This window comes from Bufo bufo, chromosome 3 (assembly GCF_905171765.1).
Source record: "Bufo bufo chromosome 3, aBufBuf1.1, whole genome shotgun sequence".
In the NCBI taxonomy this organism is placed as follows: Eukaryota; Metazoa; Chordata; class Amphibia; order Anura; family Bufonidae; genus Bufo; species Bufo bufo.
The window spans coordinates 299,627,804-299,646,666 of NC_053391.1; the positions used below are offsets into that span (position 1 = coordinate 299,627,804).

General features: G+C 44.7%; 1 protein-coding gene across 1 annotated transcript in view; it reads left to right on the forward strand.

The window, feature by feature from the left end:
- The first annotated feature begins 9,439 nt into the window (after positions 1–9,439).
- Positions 9,440–18,863, forward strand: part of ADIPOR1 (adiponectin receptor 1) — a 54,433-nt gene continuing 45,009 nt past the window's right edge. Inside the window, exon 1 of the mRNA XM_040424195.1 lies at positions 9,440–9,527. The gene's annotated coding sequence lies outside the window, so the exon portion shown is untranslated. The remainder of the gene's footprint in view (positions 9,528–18,863) is intronic.

Below are 18,863 nucleotides of genomic sequence, written 5' to 3' on the forward strand. Positions count from 1 at the left end.
CTTCTGGCTGCACCAGTATTCACAAGAAAGGTGTGTGGGTTCCCCCCCACCTGCAGCTGTACAGTTGGTGTAGGGCCACACTGGGGAGGACACAAAGCCATAGTATTAATGGCCTCTCCGACTTGTGGATCTGGCTTGCCCCTGTCCTACGGTTGATTTGGGGGTGCCCCCATTTGTTGAACTGCCTGGGCAGTTTGTTCCGGTGCCCAAGGAAATTGGGAAGGTCTCCTCTGCCCCTCCCTTGGCCGATGTTGGCATTCCCGTTTGAAATGTCCCTGTTGTCCACATCCATAGCAGGTGATACGGGCTCTCCAGGCTGGATCCTGAAATCTGTCTTCTGCTCCCCTGGGCCCTTCCCTGCTAACCATGACAGGATGAGTTTGAGGGGCTGCCTCAATGCTTTTTGCTATTACTACAAGTGTTTCCAAGTCAACCGTCCGATACTCAGGGCGGGCAATTTTTAAGGCTTTTTGGATAGGTATTTTTAGCCCATCCACGAAGGCACTGGATAACATTCTTACTTGCACTGTATCATTGCAATTGAATCCTAGATCCCGGAACATCTGTTCCATCCTGTTAGCAAATTTTTCTACGGATTCACTTTTATCCTGCTTCATATCTTGTATCTGAGTAGCTTGATCAGCTAATCTCCCCCTTGCCCATTCTTCCAATTTCTGACTAAACTCCTCCCCTGACTCATATGTCTTTAAGTGTTCTTCTGATGCATACGGTGGGAGATTCAATTCTCGCTGCATGGTGGGCCAGAAGGAGTCCCCTGCTTTGATTTGTACCAGCCCAGACAAGTCCCTCCATGCAGCTGAATGCGTCTTCCTTATCTGCTCTATAGAAAGGCATACGGTGCAGTTCTGGATCCGGGAGTGAGTTCACTAAGTTTGTGGCTTGGGTGGGGCTAAACGTAACATATCTTCCTCCTGTTTTATACTCCTCACTGGACCTGGCTGTTGAGGTCTGGGCTTGTCGTGTTAGGATGTCTATTTGGCCAGACAGTTTGGCTACCATCAGATCCAGTTCCTTCTCTTTCTCTACTCTGGACATATCATCCAACTCAGGTGGTTCCTCATCTGCTACACCTTCTGGTACACCTGTACTCTCCTCATTGTCTGTTCTATGATCCTCCGTTCTGCTAGATTTTGCAGCTCCTGTTCTCTTCACTCCCCCCCCTCTCCTGCCCCCATCATGATTGACACCACTGATTTCCCTCTTTGTGACACTCCCCTGTTTGGTACGTAGTAGGTGCCGTCAGCATTTATGACTGGATATATGGACGCTGGCAGGGGGGTCATGGGCTGAGTTGTCTCCTGTGTTTCCCCAAGGGAGATGAGAGGCGGTACATTATCTGCAGCCACAAGGAGGGGGGAGGCTGAGGGGTTTGCAGCCACTGCTATCAGAGAAGAGGCGTTACGAAGCATGGGGGCTCCACATGCCAGGCAAGTGTTATGTGCATCCGGATTTTTTTGCCTGCAGCCAGTACAAACCCACCCCTCAGGTCTCTGTTGGGGGAGGGCACTTTTCAACAGGGGCTGTGAGTTCCTTTGTCTGTGAGCACCATGATATGGTGGTGGTTCATCTGGTCCCACAGTATACATATACATCTTTGTTTTTTCATCCCATCTTTCTGTCCCTCCAGTTGCCATAAATCGACTTGCCGCTCGGTGCCATGCCTGTACTGCACCTAATAATCCTTCATCATTCAGCTTTCCCCGACATCGCTGTATCAGCCGTTTCAATATTTCAACATTCAATTCTCCATTTATATGACATCCTGCATTCTTCATTAACTTCTTATAACTTTTCACATGTTGACTTCCTTCTTCTCTCGCTACAATCTGAGGAGCAGTATATTCTCCTTCTCCATGTGAGTGGGACTGGCCCATCTTAACAACAGTATTTCAGACTGACACACACACAAAACAGAGGAGTGATCAGCACCTTTAACCCTTTCCTCCGCAGCCAAAGGATTCACCCTCTCCACTGGTTTGCTCAAATCTGACTATCACGTCTGACTAGTCAGCTGGGACTCCCCGCACGTCTTCCCCCTAGAGGGTCAGGTGGGCTCCGTCGCGTCTTCCTGGGGTCAGGTCAGGTAGTCTCCGCAGTCTTCCCTTAGATCAATGAGTCATGTGGTTCTAACGTCTTCCTGGGGTCAGTTCAGGTAGTCTCCGCAGTCTTCCCTTAGATCAATGAGTCATGTGGTTCTACCGTCTTCCTGGTCAGGTCAGCCGGAGTTCCTTTGTCCCACACCTCGGCGCTACAGCGCCCCCTTCCAAACCAGGAGGTTACTGTCCCCTCCCTTTGTCTGTGGTTTTACCGTCTGTGCTTCACTCACTCCTCACATAAATCACAGACACACACAAAACATATACACACCAGAGTGATCTATGATTTCAGACTATTGGTTCAATAGACTCTAAGCTTTCAGCATTACAGCCGACTACTATACTTACATCAGTACCACCCCACAGCAGACGGAGCTATCTGAGCATGACGAAGTAAATAGCAGAAAGGCAGATAAGATAAAAGTTTTCTCACCTTTCTTTGAGGCTGCAGTCCTCTCCCCTCTGCCGTTCGTCAAGCTCAGGGCCCGTCTTGTCGGCTGTTGGAAGCTACTTTCGCTCAGAGTCCCTGTTCGGGCGCCATTTGTTAAAGCCACACTTAAATTAGGGCATTTAAGATACACTCTGGTGTTCCGAATCGATGTACCCTCAGGGGGTTAATATCCACGCGTGGTAGAAAGACTGAACACTGACACAGAAGTTGGTCAAAGCAATCTCACTCTAACTTTTATTACATGAGGTAGACATATATATATCTTCAGAAGAGGGCAGTCCTCACTGAGACACAAACCATTGTTTCATTGGTCAAAGGGAAAAAGAGATAAGAGAAACAGAGATAATACTCAACATCTGCGCAGTGGGTACCACCTTGGAATGTTAAGCTAATTGTAAACATCTAAGGATCTCCATTTTGTAATGGTGGACAGTCTAACACTACTACTGCATACGTCATATGTGACACTTCAAAGAGGTGCTTCTCTATAGGCAGTGAACAACATATATCATCAAGTCATATGATTGGTTTACACATTCCACCACACTCCATGGGACACCTGCAAAGAGGTGAGAGATCAGACACTGCCCACAGCACTTTGCCCCCTTCCTCTCCTGCTTGAGACAAAGAGAGGGGTGGGAGGGAGGCACTTGGAAAATAAAAAGTTTAACTCATTACAGTCCTAGAGATACTAAATATAGAATAAAATTCACACATCTTTAACAGTAAAATTCACACATCTTTAACACCTATAATGCCTCCCATAATGTGCCACTAAAAAATGCCCCCTTAGTGCCACCAGATGCCATAGTGCCCCCCATATGCTAATAAAAAAGGCCTCTTTAGAGCCCCCACTTCCCCATAGTGTTGTGCATTTTCATACGTATACAATATTATCTAATGACATTATAATCAAAATGAATGCTCATCTCATTGCCTTTAAGAATAAGATCAGCCTGAACCAAAGTTTTGTTATGTGGCTGAAAAAGCCAAGATAAGTTCATGGCAAGTTCAGTTTATATGAAAAAATAATAATTGTTGAACATAAATGGACATTGTATTTAAAAAGTTATTACTAAAGATATGAGACCATCTGGTAAGGAGTATGCCAACTCCCTACAACATGTCTGTCTGGAGAGAACATGGTTACTTGATAAGGACTCATGTCCTTGGAGCACACCTGCTGTATGAGGTTCAATTTATATATTCATAATTATATCATATATATCTTTGCATGGTATATTTAGTTTACAACATATGTTAATCAATAATTCATATAATGTGTTATCTATGTGTAACAACAATGTATCGATTTATATATATGTCATACTATGTATTTACCATTTAGAAGGTATTGTAGAAGATACAAAAACAAGTAAGTTTAAGTTAATTGGATTCCAAAACAATAGTTATTCATGGATAAATGAAATGTACAAGTTCCGATGCCAAGCATCAAAGCCGCTCAGCCTATATTTCAAAAAGATAGGAGAAGACAGTCAACTCCAACAAGTCCAGGATATAGGTAATTAAAAGTGTAAGGAAAAGACCTTCCTCAGTGATTTATGGTAGAAAGGTCAACGAGGTCCTGTGAAAGTATTATTAGATATTTAATTTTAATGCTTAAAAGTTGGGATGTTCACCTACAGTACCGCAGTGCCATCTGGAGGCAGATGGGCAACATTATATTATTTCATTATTTGCTCTATACCATTTTAGGAGTTGAGATAACGTCATGAGGTTATTAGCATGCGAATACACCCACCCTACCTGATTGGGAATCCATAATCTAAAGGGGATGATTCTTAGATAAGGGGGGGAGTAATTACTCGTGTGCGGGGTAGCATGAAAAGGTAGCAAGAGAAAAAAAGAAAGCTAGAGAAAAGATCCATATATCCATTGATCCATCCATTCATTCAATCAAAAAGAAAACTTTACCAGAAGAAACTTGGATTACTCTTTTTGGATTACTAGGAAAGTTCTTCAGAACTGGTCCCATCTGAACTCTGTCTACCTTTGACCCGGTAACGTATATTTTGCTTACTACTCGTGATATTAATAAGATATTTCTCTCGGTATATAGTCAAGAGTTCCCATATTGTGGGAATATATAGTGTTAGGTGCCTCCATAATGCTGATTATTCTCTTAGCAAAGATGCATATTGTTAATGGAAGATCTGACATTATTTGAAAAGAGGACTAAACCCTTGGAAAGTTATTTTCCTTAGTCTGATTACCGAGCTGAATATTTTATCATATTAATATCATATATTTTTGATTGGTCATAGGAAAACAGAGTCAAGGGATAACAGTTATTTTCCTGTAAATCCGTGTTTTAATGGTATAACCTGTTTGATAACAGAAGATCCTAAGTTTCTCTTGGTACATGAGTCCATTTGTTAAAAGTATGACACTGGTTGTCAAGAATCAATAAATCATACTGTGCTGATCAGATAGGGGTGTGTTAACACCACCGTGTGGTACATTTTGGATGTTACGTTGTAACTTCATCATTTGTTTTGCAGTTGTATTGTTTTTATATTTTGTTTTTATAATAAACTATTATATATTTTTGCATACAATTGATCCTTTGTTTCACTGCTTGCACAAATCAAATTAAGATACTTGATAAAAAGAGCTTAGAGGCGTTTTTTATGTCCGCCTGAAGGATAATATATTTTTATATTTTTTTTATCCTCTCTTTTATATGATGATTCTTTTTCATATAGAAGATATATGACAATAGTGCCCCCAAATAATGCCCCTATAGTGCTAACAGATGCCCCATAGTGCTGCTCTCCCCTATAGTGCCCCCCATAATGTGCCAATAATAAAAAAAAAAGCCCCTTTAGAGCCCCCAGATGCCCCCATAGTGCTCCTCTACCCCATTGTGGCCTACCATAATGTGCCAGTAAGAAATGCCCCCATAGTGCCCCCCCAAAAATAGGCAAGAAATAAATGCCCCCAGAATGCCCCCCCCCCCCAAAAAAAAAAATGGGGCTGTAAGAAATGCCAGCTCCCCCCATAGTGCCAGCTCCCCCCGCAAAGAAAAAACAAACAAAATAAAAAACACTAATACTTACCTCCATCAGCAGCGATGTGAAGCAGGCCTCTTCTGGCGTGTGTCCCCCGCTGTGTGCTGCCCGGATCAGGCGGCGCGATGATAATGATGTCATCGCGCCGCCTGAGCCGGCCTTTGATGGGCTGCAGGCATTAGTGCCTGCGACCTATCAGAAGAACAGGGAAGGGAGACGCCTTTCCCTCCCCTGCCGCAGCACAGGCATCTGTATCGCTGTCCTGAGGATGGCGATACAGATTAATATGGAGATGCCTGCCACCACCACATCCAGGGCCGTGCCACCTGTGGTGATCGGGGGTGCGGCCCTGAGGAATAAAAAATAATAATAATAATAACTATTTGTTAAAGACGGCCTAGCGGCCTTTTTTTAGGGCGGCCTGGGGGGCAATTGCCTCCCTGTCCCCCGTCCCAGCCCGCCCCTGGACCGAATGATGAATAAGACGGGCCTGCTGTCTCATCCATTTCCCTGCCCACACCACACCCACTTTTTTTAGACCTGGCGTAGGCGGAGAAAAGGCGCAGATTGCTACGCAAATTACCTTTGCGACACAATCTGCGCCAGAAAAAGGCCTAATATAGATGTATTTCTGGATATAAATGACCCCATAGTGTGTCATGTATAGAGCTGGATGTGGAGGTACAAAGTACAAAGTGTATCTTTATATAATGCATTCCAGCGCTCATGCATTCTATATGATGATGGATATTATATTAGGGTGTTCTACAGTGGGATGCGAAAGTTTGGGCAACCTTGTTAATCGTCATGATTTTCCTGTATAAATCGTTGGTTGTTACGATAATAAATGTCAGTTAAATATATCATATAGGAGACACACACAGTGATATTTGAGAAGTGAAATGAAGTTTATTGGATTTAAAGAAAGTGTGCTATAATTGTTTGAACAAAATTAGGCAGGTGCATAAATTTGGGCACTGTTGTCATTTTATTGATTCCAAAACCTTTAGAACTAATTATTGGAACTCAAATTGGCTTGGTAAGCTCAGTGACCCCTGACCTACATACACAGGTGAATCCAATTATGTGAAAGAGTATTTAAGGGGGTCAATTGTAAGTTTCCCTCCTCTTTTAATTTTCTCTGAAGAGTAGCAACATGGGGGTCTCAAAACAACTCTCAAATGACCTGAAGACAAAGATTGTTCACCATCATGGTTTAGGGGAAGGATACAGAAAGCTGTCTCAGAGATTTCAGCTGTCTGTTTCCACAGTTAGGAACATATTGAGGAAATGGAAGACCACAGGCTCAGTTCAAGTTAAGGCTCGAAGTGGCAGACCAAGAAAAATCTCGGATAGACAGAAGCGACGAATGGTGAGAACAGTCAGAGTCAACCCACAGACCAGCACCAAAGAACTACAACATCATCTTGCTGCAGATGGAGTCACTGTGCATCGTTCAACCATTCGGCGCACTTTACACAAGGAGATGCTGTATGCGAGAGTGATTCAGAGGAAGCTTTTTCTCCGCCCACAGCACAAAAAGTGCCGCTTGAGGTGGGCTAAAGCACATTTGGACAAGCCAGCTTCATTTTGGAATAAGGTGATGTGGACTGATGAAACCAAAATTGAGTTATTTGGCCATAACAAGGGGCGTTATGCATGGAGGAAAAAGAACACAGCATTCCAAGAAAAACACCTGCTACCTACAGTAAAATATGGTGGTGGATCCATCATGCTGTGGGGCTGTGTGGCCAGTGCAGGGACTGGGAATCTTGTCAAAGTTGAGGGACACATGGATTCCACTCAGTATCAGCAGATTCTGGAGACCAATGTCCAGGAATCAGTGACAAAGCTGAAGCTGCGCCGGGGCTGGATCTTTCAACAAGACAACGACCCTAAACACTGCTCAAAATCCACTAAGGCATTTATGCAGAGGAACAAGTACAACATTCTGGAATGGCCATCTCAGTCCCCAGACCTGAATATAATTGAAAATCTGTGGTGTGACTTAAAGAGAGCCGTCCATGCTCGGAAGCCATCAAACCTGAATGAACTAAAGATGTTTTGTAAAGAGGAATGGTCCAAAATACCTTCAACCAGAATCCAGACTCTCATTGGAACCTACAGGAAGCGTTTAGAGGCTGTAATTTCTGCAAAAGGAGGATCTACTAAATATTGATTTCATTTCTTTTTTGTGGTGCCCAAATTTATGCACCTGCCTAATTTTGTTTAAACAATTATAGCACACTTTCTGTAAATCCAATAAACTTCATTTCACTTCTCAAATATCACTGTGTGTGTCTCCCATATGATATATTTAACTGACATTTTTTATCGTAACAACCAACGATTTATACAGGAAAATCATGACGATTAACAAGGTTGCCCAAACTTTCGCATCCCACTGTATATGATGATGTGTGTTGTACTATCATACTTCCCAACCATCCTGGGACAGCTATTGCATGTTCAGCTCTCAACCAGGACTTAGGGCTGTTTCACACGAGCGAGTCCATTGCGGGAATCACGCTCCGTGTGTGAGTGTGATCCTCTGCTCTGGACTTGCAGGAGCGCACAGTATTATCATGATGTATAATGCTATGTGCCTCTGCTTGACCTTATTTCTACAGAATCATACCGACAGCTTTATGTCACTATGATTCTGTGGAAAAAAGGCCAAGCAGAGACATATAGCATTATACATTCTGATAATGCCGTGCGCTCCTGCAAGTCCAGAGCGGAGGATCACACTCACACACGGAGCGTGATTCCCGCAATGGACTCGCTCGTGTGAAACAGCCCTTAGGGTACGGTTACACGATGACATTTGGATTTTTGTAAGATTGACGCAGTCGCAGCATGACGCATATCGCAGTGTGCTGTCACTGACTATCATTACAAAAAGTGTTGTGCAACATTGCTGTGACAAATAGTTGCGCAACAAATGTAGTTGTGTAGTCAAGCCCTTAGAGATAGTTGAGTGCAATGGCAACGTAAGGAGCCATTAGCTCCCTGCTTCACCATTCATCTGCCGGGCTGAAAAACTGAGCGCTGAGGCGGGCGAATGATGATCTTTCCCTGGACCCTGCGGGCAGCAGGGGTGATGATGTCACTTCATTGCCCTGATGCTGGGGAAAGCAGGATGTGCACCTTTCACATAGGGAACAGGGCTAGGTGGGTGGCTTTCTTTCATTTATTAACAATACAAGGGCCAGCACTAAAGGGGCATTCCACTGTGTGTGGGCACTATTCTACTGTGGGTGGGGGCACTAAAGGGGACTAGGCAGGATTGTGGTGTGTTTTGACAGACATTGCACTGATGTGGCTGAGCATAAAAATAAATGAGCTGTAGGAGGCTAAGTGAGCTGCTAACAGTGTCCATCCTTTTTAACAGTTGGGAGGTATGATTAGTATTGTGCCCCACTGTCAGCTACTTCTTTTGGGAGTGTGATGTACTCCTTTTTGGGGTTAGGAAAGTGGCCACTCTACCCAGGACAGCTGCTGACAATCCTGCCCCAGAGGTGCCATGTGGGGAGGCCTTACTTTCAAATAAATAACTTAAAGAATCCCCAACTAATGCTATAAAATCTATCAGGAAGCTGAAGCCATCCTGTGTATGAACCTGCCCGCGCTGCCCTCTTGTATTTAGCACACCTGGGTAAGAAGTTAGTCTACGGTAAAATGGCGGTTGAAGAGACAGAATACATTCTGTGTGCTGCTATGCTGCTGCTTATACACGTGGAGGCAGACAAGTTCCAGAGCAGGAAAGACTGCGTCAGGCGCCGGTATGAGGAGGTCCACATTTGTGAGCGCGGACATCTCCAGTTTTACAGCTTCCGCCTTGGTCTGCGCTGACGGAAGTTGCTCTTGGTATGTTGTCATTTCCTAGGCTGTGGTTGTTCGGGAAGCGTAAGGAGGAAGCCTGAGGTAAATACGTTTACTCTTTTCTGGTTGCTGCGAGGACGACATTAGGGCGCTTGTAGAGAGTGCTTGCTTAGTTCGCTCCATAGGCGCAGACATGATGCATGAGGCTGGAGAGACGTCCGGTTGTTTGTGTGCCTGCTGTCTGGCCCGGAGATGTCAGTGTTGTCTCCGCGTATACTGTGGGTTATGTAATTCGCACCCTGTGTGGTAACCTGTATAGGATAAGCGCCTTATGTTGTGTGATACGTGTTAATGCAACCCTATAGGGGGAAACTGCATAGCTCTGCAGACTGCAATCTAATGTCGTCAGTGAGGGATGCCAGAGTGGACGTCGCGCTCTATTGAGCCCCTTCATGTTGGAAATCCGTTCTGGGTTGACTTTACCATGTATCTGCAAAACAGTAGAAGCCGCTTTTATGTCATTTTTCCATAGCTGGATGGATGCCACAATAATTGTTGTGCAGGAATTTTCTAGGAATCCACTATTTAAAGGGAGTCTGTCATCAGCATTTCACCTTTGTAACCCTTCCCATAGGTTTCTAGCCTCCTTACAGTTAATAAAAACGTTACCTTTAGCATAAATCCTGGACTTATAAAACCGGCAAAAAACATCTTTGTAGCATATGCAAATGAGAGCTCGCAAGTGCCCAGGGGCGGCGTTACCCTCGTAGGTGCCCTGCTAGCTCAGCCTTTTCTTCGCTCCCCCCGCCCCTTCCTACCCTCCGACCCTCGTAGGGTACCTATGAGTGCGCAGGATCTCGGCGAAACATCAAGTTAGTAGATGGGGGGAAGCGAAGAAAAGGCTGAGCTAGCAGGGCACCTACGAGGGTAACGCCGCCCCTGGGCACTTGCGAGCCCTCATTTGCATATGCTACAAAGATGTTTTTTGCCGATCTTATAAGTCCAGGATTGATGCTAAAGGTAAAGTTTTTATTAACTGTAAGGATGCTAGAAACCTATGGGAAGGGTTACAAAGGTGAAATGTTGATGACGGACTCCCTTTAAAGCCGATCTTGTGGCATATTTCTGAGACAGGTCAGTTCTAGTACCCTAAACTGCACAAAAATATTGTTCGGATCACCTGATAAGGGCTCATTCACATAGCCGTTGTTCGGCCGTTCCGTGCATTGGAGGCCGCTTACCGTGGTATCCTGCCGGGTGTCCATTGGGTTTACAAAAAAAATTAAAGTTTAAAGTAAAAAAATAAAAACACGTTCATGGACTGCCCCCTGCTCTCCATCCACAGTGTGCCAGTGAATGTAAGCGCACTGCAGCAGTGTATATTGTCGCACCCCCGTCCGGTCAACCGTCTGTATAGGAGTCTGCAGGTTAGTGGAGAGGCTGGACTGAGGTAGGTTACAGGTGTTAAAATATAATAATCCTGTATAATCCAGCTGTATTACTTACAGCTAAATTCCGTAGAAGAGGAGGCAGGGTGGGCGGCGCGTCACTCACTACGTCATGCACTGGCGCCGCCCTCTTTAAGAATGAAGCAGGCGGCGCGGGCGTGTGATGTAGTGAGTGACGCCTCGCCCGCCTGTCTCCTCTTTTCTACTTAGTTGTAAGTAATACAGCTGAATTATACAGGATTATATTTCAACAATGCCTACATGTTAGATACCGTATTTTTTGCTTTATAAGACGCACTCCCCCCCCCACGGCCGAACGAACTCTCGCGCAGGCGCAGTACCCACTGAGGGCTGCGCCAGTGCGATCTGCAGGAGACTGAGGGCAGGAGCTTCATCCTCGTCACTGGGCATGCGCCGAGCCCAGTGACGACGTCTCTTCCCTCAGTCTCCAGCAAATCGCACTGGCGCAGCCCTCAGTGGGTACTGCGCCTGCGCGAGAGTTCGTTCGGCCGTGAGGGAGGGGAAGGAGAGGGATGAGAGGCTGTGGGCGGTTAGGCAGTCGGAAGGAATGCGTTCTGGGCACTGTAAGAGGGGCGTCACTGGGCACACTAAGAGGAATAAAACGCCCCTCGGGGCACCTTCAGGGCTAAGTAGCATAATCATAAAAGTCGTTTTTCTCATAAACTACTGGATGGATTACAAGATAGAAGAGCACAGCCAATTCAAGGTAAGCTGTGCTGCATGACTGCTTTAAAATCCGATTTTGGGTTAGGGGAGGTGACAGAATCCCTTTAAAGCAGAGATACTGCTTGAAGATTATAGACTTTACATATGAAAACTGCTTCATTACACTCTGCTTTCTTCTATAACAGTACTCACTATGAAAGTAGCGGTCCAGCCGGCGAGTGACATCACTCACTCTGTCATGCTCCTCCCACTTCATTAATGAAGCTGGCAGGAACGTGACTGACTGAGTGACGTCACGTGCTGGCCGGACTGCTGCTTTTATAGTGAGTACTGTTATAGAAGAAAGCAGAGCCATTAAAAGATTTTACATATAAAGTCTACTGTGTGCCCTGTGGTGTAATGGGGGTCACTATTCACACAGGGACAATATACTGTGACACATATGATACTGTGACCAGCATAAGATCATCTTATGCTGGTCACAGTATCATGTGTGTCACAGTATATTGTCCCTGTGTGAATAGTGACCCCCATTACATAAGATTCTATATGTGTGTCATTCACACATCCCCTGTAGTAGTGTATCATCCACAGGTCCCTCTCATAACAGTGCGTCATCCACAGGTCCGCCATAACAGTGCGTCATCCACAGGGTCCCCTATAACAGTGCGTCATCCACAGGTTCCCCTATAACAGTGTGTCATCCACAGACCACCATTAGTTCAAAACCCAGCAAAAAGCACACCTTTCTTGGTTCAAATTTTTTTTTCTCCTATTTTCCTTCTCAAAAATCTAGGTGCGTCTTATCATCAGGTGCGTCTTGTAAAGCGAAAAATACGGTAATATTATACAACAGTGAGTGGGGCCGGTGCATTAGATAACAGGGACTGCATCGGTCCCCGCTGTCATCCACAGATCCCCTCCATGACAGTGTGTCATCCACAGATCCCCAGATAAATTGGTCAATCAGGGGAGACAGTTATATGCCTACCCTGAATACTGCTCCAAAGCTGAGAGAACTTAAACTAGAAGGGGTGCAGTTACTACATAAAACTTCACTTTTAATATTTAAAGGTAAAAAGGCCCCTACAAATAAATAAATGATGATGGCCTCAGAGCTCAATTGGTCATTGGTGGAGGACCGTCAAGAGCGCCGGGTATGACCATCAAAATGACTGGGTGGGTGCCCACACCGTCTAATGGACCAGGGAAGACAAGATCCTATTGTCCCCCCATAATGGAAAGAGAGTTTCCAAAAGATTGGTACAGAACTTAATGTCACAGAGGCACCTGGGATGGACTAGCGGGTGGTTAAGGCTCAAGGGAGAAGGGGTAGTAGTAGTAGATGTAAACTGACCCTATAAAACCCTACTTGGCCTGGTACACCCTACATGTAATCCTAGGAATGGGGTCCAAAAACCCTGCAAGTGGTGGCCTGGGCTGGAACCTGATCCAATTCTGAAGGCCCTTAGAGGCCCTATGCAGAACCTAAATGGACCATGTGCCGGATCCTGGGGCAAAAAAAAAGAGCTTACAAAGCTATGCATGCGAAAAGAGTGTCCCGACGCGTTTCCTCCATATAAGCCCCTAGATTCTTCAGGGGACATGGGACATATTAATAGATATTACCCGAGGCAGGCGTATGGCTCAGCAGTGGGGTGTAACCTAGAATAAAACACATAACGGAAAAGAGCCATATAAGGATGTTGACCAAAAAAAAGCCTCAATCACCTAAATAGGGGATGAGAGAGGAAGTGGCACTTACTTGTTAGATGACCGCGGTCAGCGTATGGTTGTAAACCTGGCGAGGGGGTCACCAAAGTGATGGTGTCCTCTTTCAGTAAATAGTCCGGCAGCATCTGAGACTGCACAGCCACAATATAAAGAGGGGCCTGGTGGAACGCATGCGCCCGGCGTTTGCCGTCATCACATGACTAGGCGCCGGGCGATAACCTCAGAGGGTGCGCCGGCGCTTCCATAGTCACGTGATCGGGCATCAAGCGGTGACGTAGCCTAAGGCTCCATTCACACGTCCGCAAATGGGTCCGCATTCGTTCCTCAATTTTGCGGAACGAGTGCGGACCCATTCATTTTCTATGGGGATGGAATGGATGCGGACAGCGGCCCCGATCTTCGGGTCCGCAGCTCCGCAAAAGATAGAACATGTCCTATTCTTGTCCGCAGCTTGCGGACAAGAATAGGCATTTCTATAGGGGTGCCGGGCGGGTGTGTTGCGGGTCTGCAACACACCACGGACATGTGAATGGAGCCTAAAGCAGATGATCCAGGATGAAGTTAAGGAGTCGGTTAATAGCCTCCTGCAGAATCGCCCCAGCACCTCTGCAGCCGCTTCTATTCCCCCCTCCAGCGACCAGGAACTGTTGTCAGGATTGGAGGAAGAGGGAGAAAGACCATTATTGAATCCATACTTTGATCATGTAGCGGGAAAGCCACTTTTAGGCTCCATTCACACGTCCGCAATGTGTTTTGCGGATACACGGAGCCACGGATCCGCAAAACACGGAAAGCGGCAATGTGCGTTCCGCATTTTGCGGACCGTACATTGCTGACATAGAATATGCCTGTTCTTGTCCGCAATTGCGGACAAAAATAGGACATGTTCTATTTTTTTGCGGCGACGGAAGCACGGATGCGGAAGTGCGGATCCGCAAATGTGGATGCGGACAGCACATTCCGTCCCCATAGAGAATGAATGGGTCCGCACCCTTTCCTCAAAATTGCGGAAAGGATGCGGACACATTTTGCGGACGTGTGAATGGAGCCTTAGTGAGAGCCATCATGGGGTTGGATAATTGTAAAGAGCCACAGTCTGTTAGAGACTCCATGTTTGAAGGTCTGGGCCCTAGAAAGATTAAGGGTTTTGATGTCCAGGAAAATATTGCTGCTGTTATCAAAAAAGAGTGGAGTAGACCAGATAGAATTTTTTTTATTCCCTCTGCCTTAAAACGTAAATACCCGTTTGATGAGGATGTTTCAGCCTATTGGGACAGAGCCCCAAAATTGGATGCCCCAGTTGCCAAAATTTCCAGAAAAGCAGCCCTTCCCTTTGAGGACTCTGGTTCCCTGAAAGATCCCATGGATAGAAGGGCTGAGATTTATTTGAAAGAGCTGGGAGGCTACGGTGGGTGCCTTTAGACCTGCCATTGCGGCCTCCTCTATTGCAAGATCCCTGAAGATATGGATGAAAGTATTAGAAGATCATATTAAGGAGGGAACCCCTAGAGATGAGTTGCTTTCCTCCTTTCCAACCATATTTAATGCCATTGATTTCCTTGTGGATGCTTCTGTTGACTCTTTAAGATTCTCTGCTAGGGCTTCCGCCCTTTCTAATTCGGCTCGTACAGCCATCTTGTTAAAGGACTGGAAGGGTGACTCATCCTCCAAAGCAAAATTATGTGCAATACCTTGTCAGGGAGAGTTCTTATTTGGGCCTGTCTTGAATGACCTGCTGGAGAAGGCTTCAGACAAGAAGGGCTTCCCGTCAACTAACTAGCAATCTCATAACAGACCTTTTCGCCCTCAGCCAAATAGAAATAGTTATAGGAGGCGAGATGTATCCAGGCAGATTTCAAGTAATACTAGAAAATCCAAGGGTTATCTTTTTTTCTAGTGCAGAGGCCTCAAAAAAGCAGCAACAATGACGCCAGAGCCTCGGTAGGAGGTCGACTTTCTCTCTTCACAGAACATTGGAAGAAAATATCAAACAGCCCTTGGATAATCTCCATCCTATCGGAGGGCTACAAAATTAATTTTCTGAGAATGCTGCCAGAAAGATTCGTTATAACAGACTATCGATCCAGTCCCCAAAAACAAGCGACCTTGTTTTCAGAAGTATCTTCCCTATTAGAAAATAAGGTTCTGTTAGAAGTCCCAATGCAGGAAAGAGCAAAGGGGTTTTACTCAACACTCTTTTTTTGTAAAAAAGCCAAATGGCACCTACCGTACAATAATAAACGTAAAACTTCTGAACAAGTATCTAGTGTACGAGAAATTTCGTATTGAAACAATTAGACCAGTGATATTAAATCTGTTTCCAGACTGTTTTATGGCATCCCTGGATCTCAGGGATGCATACTATCACGTCCCCATACTTCCCGATCATCAGAGATACTTAAGAGCAGGGTGGATTTGATTTAAATTAAACTGATTTAAATCACTAGTCAGTAAGGCTTGATTTAAATCCTAGTTTTCTACATAAAGACTCATTCTTGCTGGTATAACTTATAATATGCAAGTAGATGAAGATTTTTAGAATAACAACTTTTCATATTAGTTTGATTAGGTTGATTCTGTATTCATAGGTTTGTAGAAGTTAGGATTAAGGTCTTTTTCTCAACTCTGTTCACGTTATAACATTTTTGCTGTGAAGAAGAGGCATGTGATCTCTGCTGAGTCAAATTCAGTTTTGAGAACTGCAAAAGTAAACCAAGCATCTGTGATAATATCTTGTAGGCAGAGAAACTGCCCAATAATCTTACAAAAACCTCTGGAAGAGCTTGACATTGTGAATGGATTAATCAAATTTATTTACCAAAAAAATTAAACATATACAGCCTTATTCTACATAATTAAAAAAACGAATCTTAATTTCATGATGGAATAACCTTTGGACGGTAATATATTTTCCTCCAAAAAGCATTTTATATTTTAAAAAAAATTTGATTTAAATTAATAGATTTTAATCATTGATTTTTATCCACCCTGCTTAAGAGTAGTGGTTCAGTTGCAGGACAAAATCCTCCACAATTTCGGGCTCTTCCCTTCGGGTTATCTCAAGCCCCCAGAATATTCACAAAGATTGTGGCAGAAATGATGGCCCATCTGAGAGAGAGAGATCTGGTCATTATCCCATATCTAGACGACTTTCTCCTTCTCTCTCGGACGTCAAATGAGCTAGATTAGCAGATTTCATGGTTCAGGGAGGTAATAGACAGGTTAGGTTGGGACCTGCACATAGAGAAGTCCAGCCTAGTGCCGAGTCAAGTGTGTACCTTTTTGGTGATGTCTCTAGACTCCAGAATGCAGATGTGTTTTCTTCCACCTTTACAAAGCTTGCCTCATCAGATCCCGGGTTCAGTGGCTTTCCTCTCGCCAGTCAGTGTCTCTGAGGGATGCCATGTCAGTCTTGGGTCTCATGACTGCGGCTATTCCCGGAGTGGAGTTGGCTCAATTCCACTCGAGACCTCTCCCAACAACAAATTCTGGAAATGTGGGACAAAAATCCTTTGTCCCTAGACTCAGAGATTCTTTTATCACCCCAGACGCTCTCCTCGCTGGAGTGGTGGATGAACCTGTTAAACCTTCAGGGAGGTGTTCCATGGCAGAGACAAAATGTCTTATTCCTAACCACAGATGCACGCCCTTTCGGTTGGGGGGCTCACATAGAATCTCTCCTTCTGCAGGGTCAGTGGAATCAGGAGATCCAGGCCCAGTCTCACAATTTCAGGGAATTAAACGCTATCCTAATGGCCCTGAGCGAGAGTCTTTAGCTAATAAAAGGCAGAAATGTTCAGGTTTAGTCAGACAGCATGACAGCGGTGGCATACATCAACAGGCAGGGAGGTACAAAATTCCCGAGTCTTATGTCTCTCAGTCAAAAGATTTTTTTTGTCTGGCAGAAAATTCTCTTTGATCAATTTCTGCAGTTCATTTAGAATGTAACAGCATACTTCCTGAGATGCCATCAGATTCGCCAGGGAGAATGGTCTTTAAGTCAGGAGATATTCAACGAGATTGATGATTGGGAGACCCCATAATGCAACTATCTCTTTGCCACCAGAGACAACAGAAGGGTAAAGAAAGTCTTCTCTCTTTTTCCAGAAGAGCGTCCGTCTGCTGTGGATGCCCTAGCTCAATCTTGGAGAGAGGGACTTCTTAACGCTTTTCCCCCATTGAAGTTACTGCCGAGAGTACTGAGGAAGATAAGAGAGGAGAATGCCTTGGTGATCATGATAGCTCCCTTTTGGCTAAGGAGGGTTTGGTTTTCTTGGCTACGCAGGATGTTGGTATCTTCCCCCTTGGGTCCTACCAGTCTTTCCAGGACTTCTGACTCAGGGTCCCATCCTTCATCCAGAGGTGATGAATCTGCATTTGACTGCCTAGCTGTTGAAAGGCAGATTTTGAGGAAGAAGGGGCTATCAGAGGAGGTAGTAAATACTCTTTTAGCAAGCCAAAATCTACTTATGGGTTTGGAAAGCCCTCTGTGCATTTGCAAATAGACCAGTCAATGTATTTGAAGCTCCTGACTTAGCTTTAGTTTTAGAATTTCTACAAGGAGAAAGAAGCTTAGACCTAGTACTCTAAAAGTACACGTTTCAGCCTTGAGTGCTCTGTTTGAGTTTAGGCTGGTTGAGCATCCCTGGATACAATTTTTTATTAAGGCAATCTCTAAATTAGCCCCAGCACAAAAGGTTAGAGTTCCTCCATGGGATCTAAATCTAGTTCTGTCCTCCCTTACGTCAGAACCCTTTGAGCACATTAAAGAGATCTCCATAAAGGTCTTAACATTGAAGTTAGCCTTTTTACTAGCCATTACATCAGCTAAGAGAGCAAGTGAAATCTCAGCCTTCTCTACCGAAAAGCCATATTTAAACATTTTGGAAGATCAGGTGATTGTCACCGGATTCTTCCTTCCTTCAGTGTCTTCTTCCTTTCATCGCTCTCAGGATATTATCTTGCTTTCCTTTTGTGCCTCTCCAAAAAATAAAAAAGAATCAGAATTCCATTGTTTAGATGTCAGGAGATGTTTATTACAGTACTTGGAAATCACCCAGTCTTGGAGATCTTCCTCTAAGCTCCTCATTTCTTTTCAAGGCAAGAAAAAAGGTTCGGCTGCTTCCTCACAAACTATAGCCAGATGGATAAGACAAGCTATTCTGTTAGCTTATTCCTCCAAGAGCGGTCTCTACGTCCTGGGCAGAGAGATCCTCTGCTTCCATTGACCAAATTTGTAGGGCTGCCACATGGAGTTCTCCCCACACGTTTTTCGGGCGTTACAGGCTTCAGTTACCTTCTCAAGAGGGTCTAGTATTTTGACGTAAAGTCCTTCAGGCAGTTATCCCTCCCTAATCTGATCTCACTTATAGATCCAAGGGTGCTGTCATAGGCGAGGGGGGAAATATGTGATTACACCTACCGGTAATCTTTTTTCCTTGAGCCTATGACAGCACCCGCTTAATTCCCTTCCCCAAAAAATGTGTGATATATATATTATATATATGTATATATATATGTGTGTGTGTTTCTTATTGGTATGAGATGTTTGTTTCCTTAGTTCTTGAAA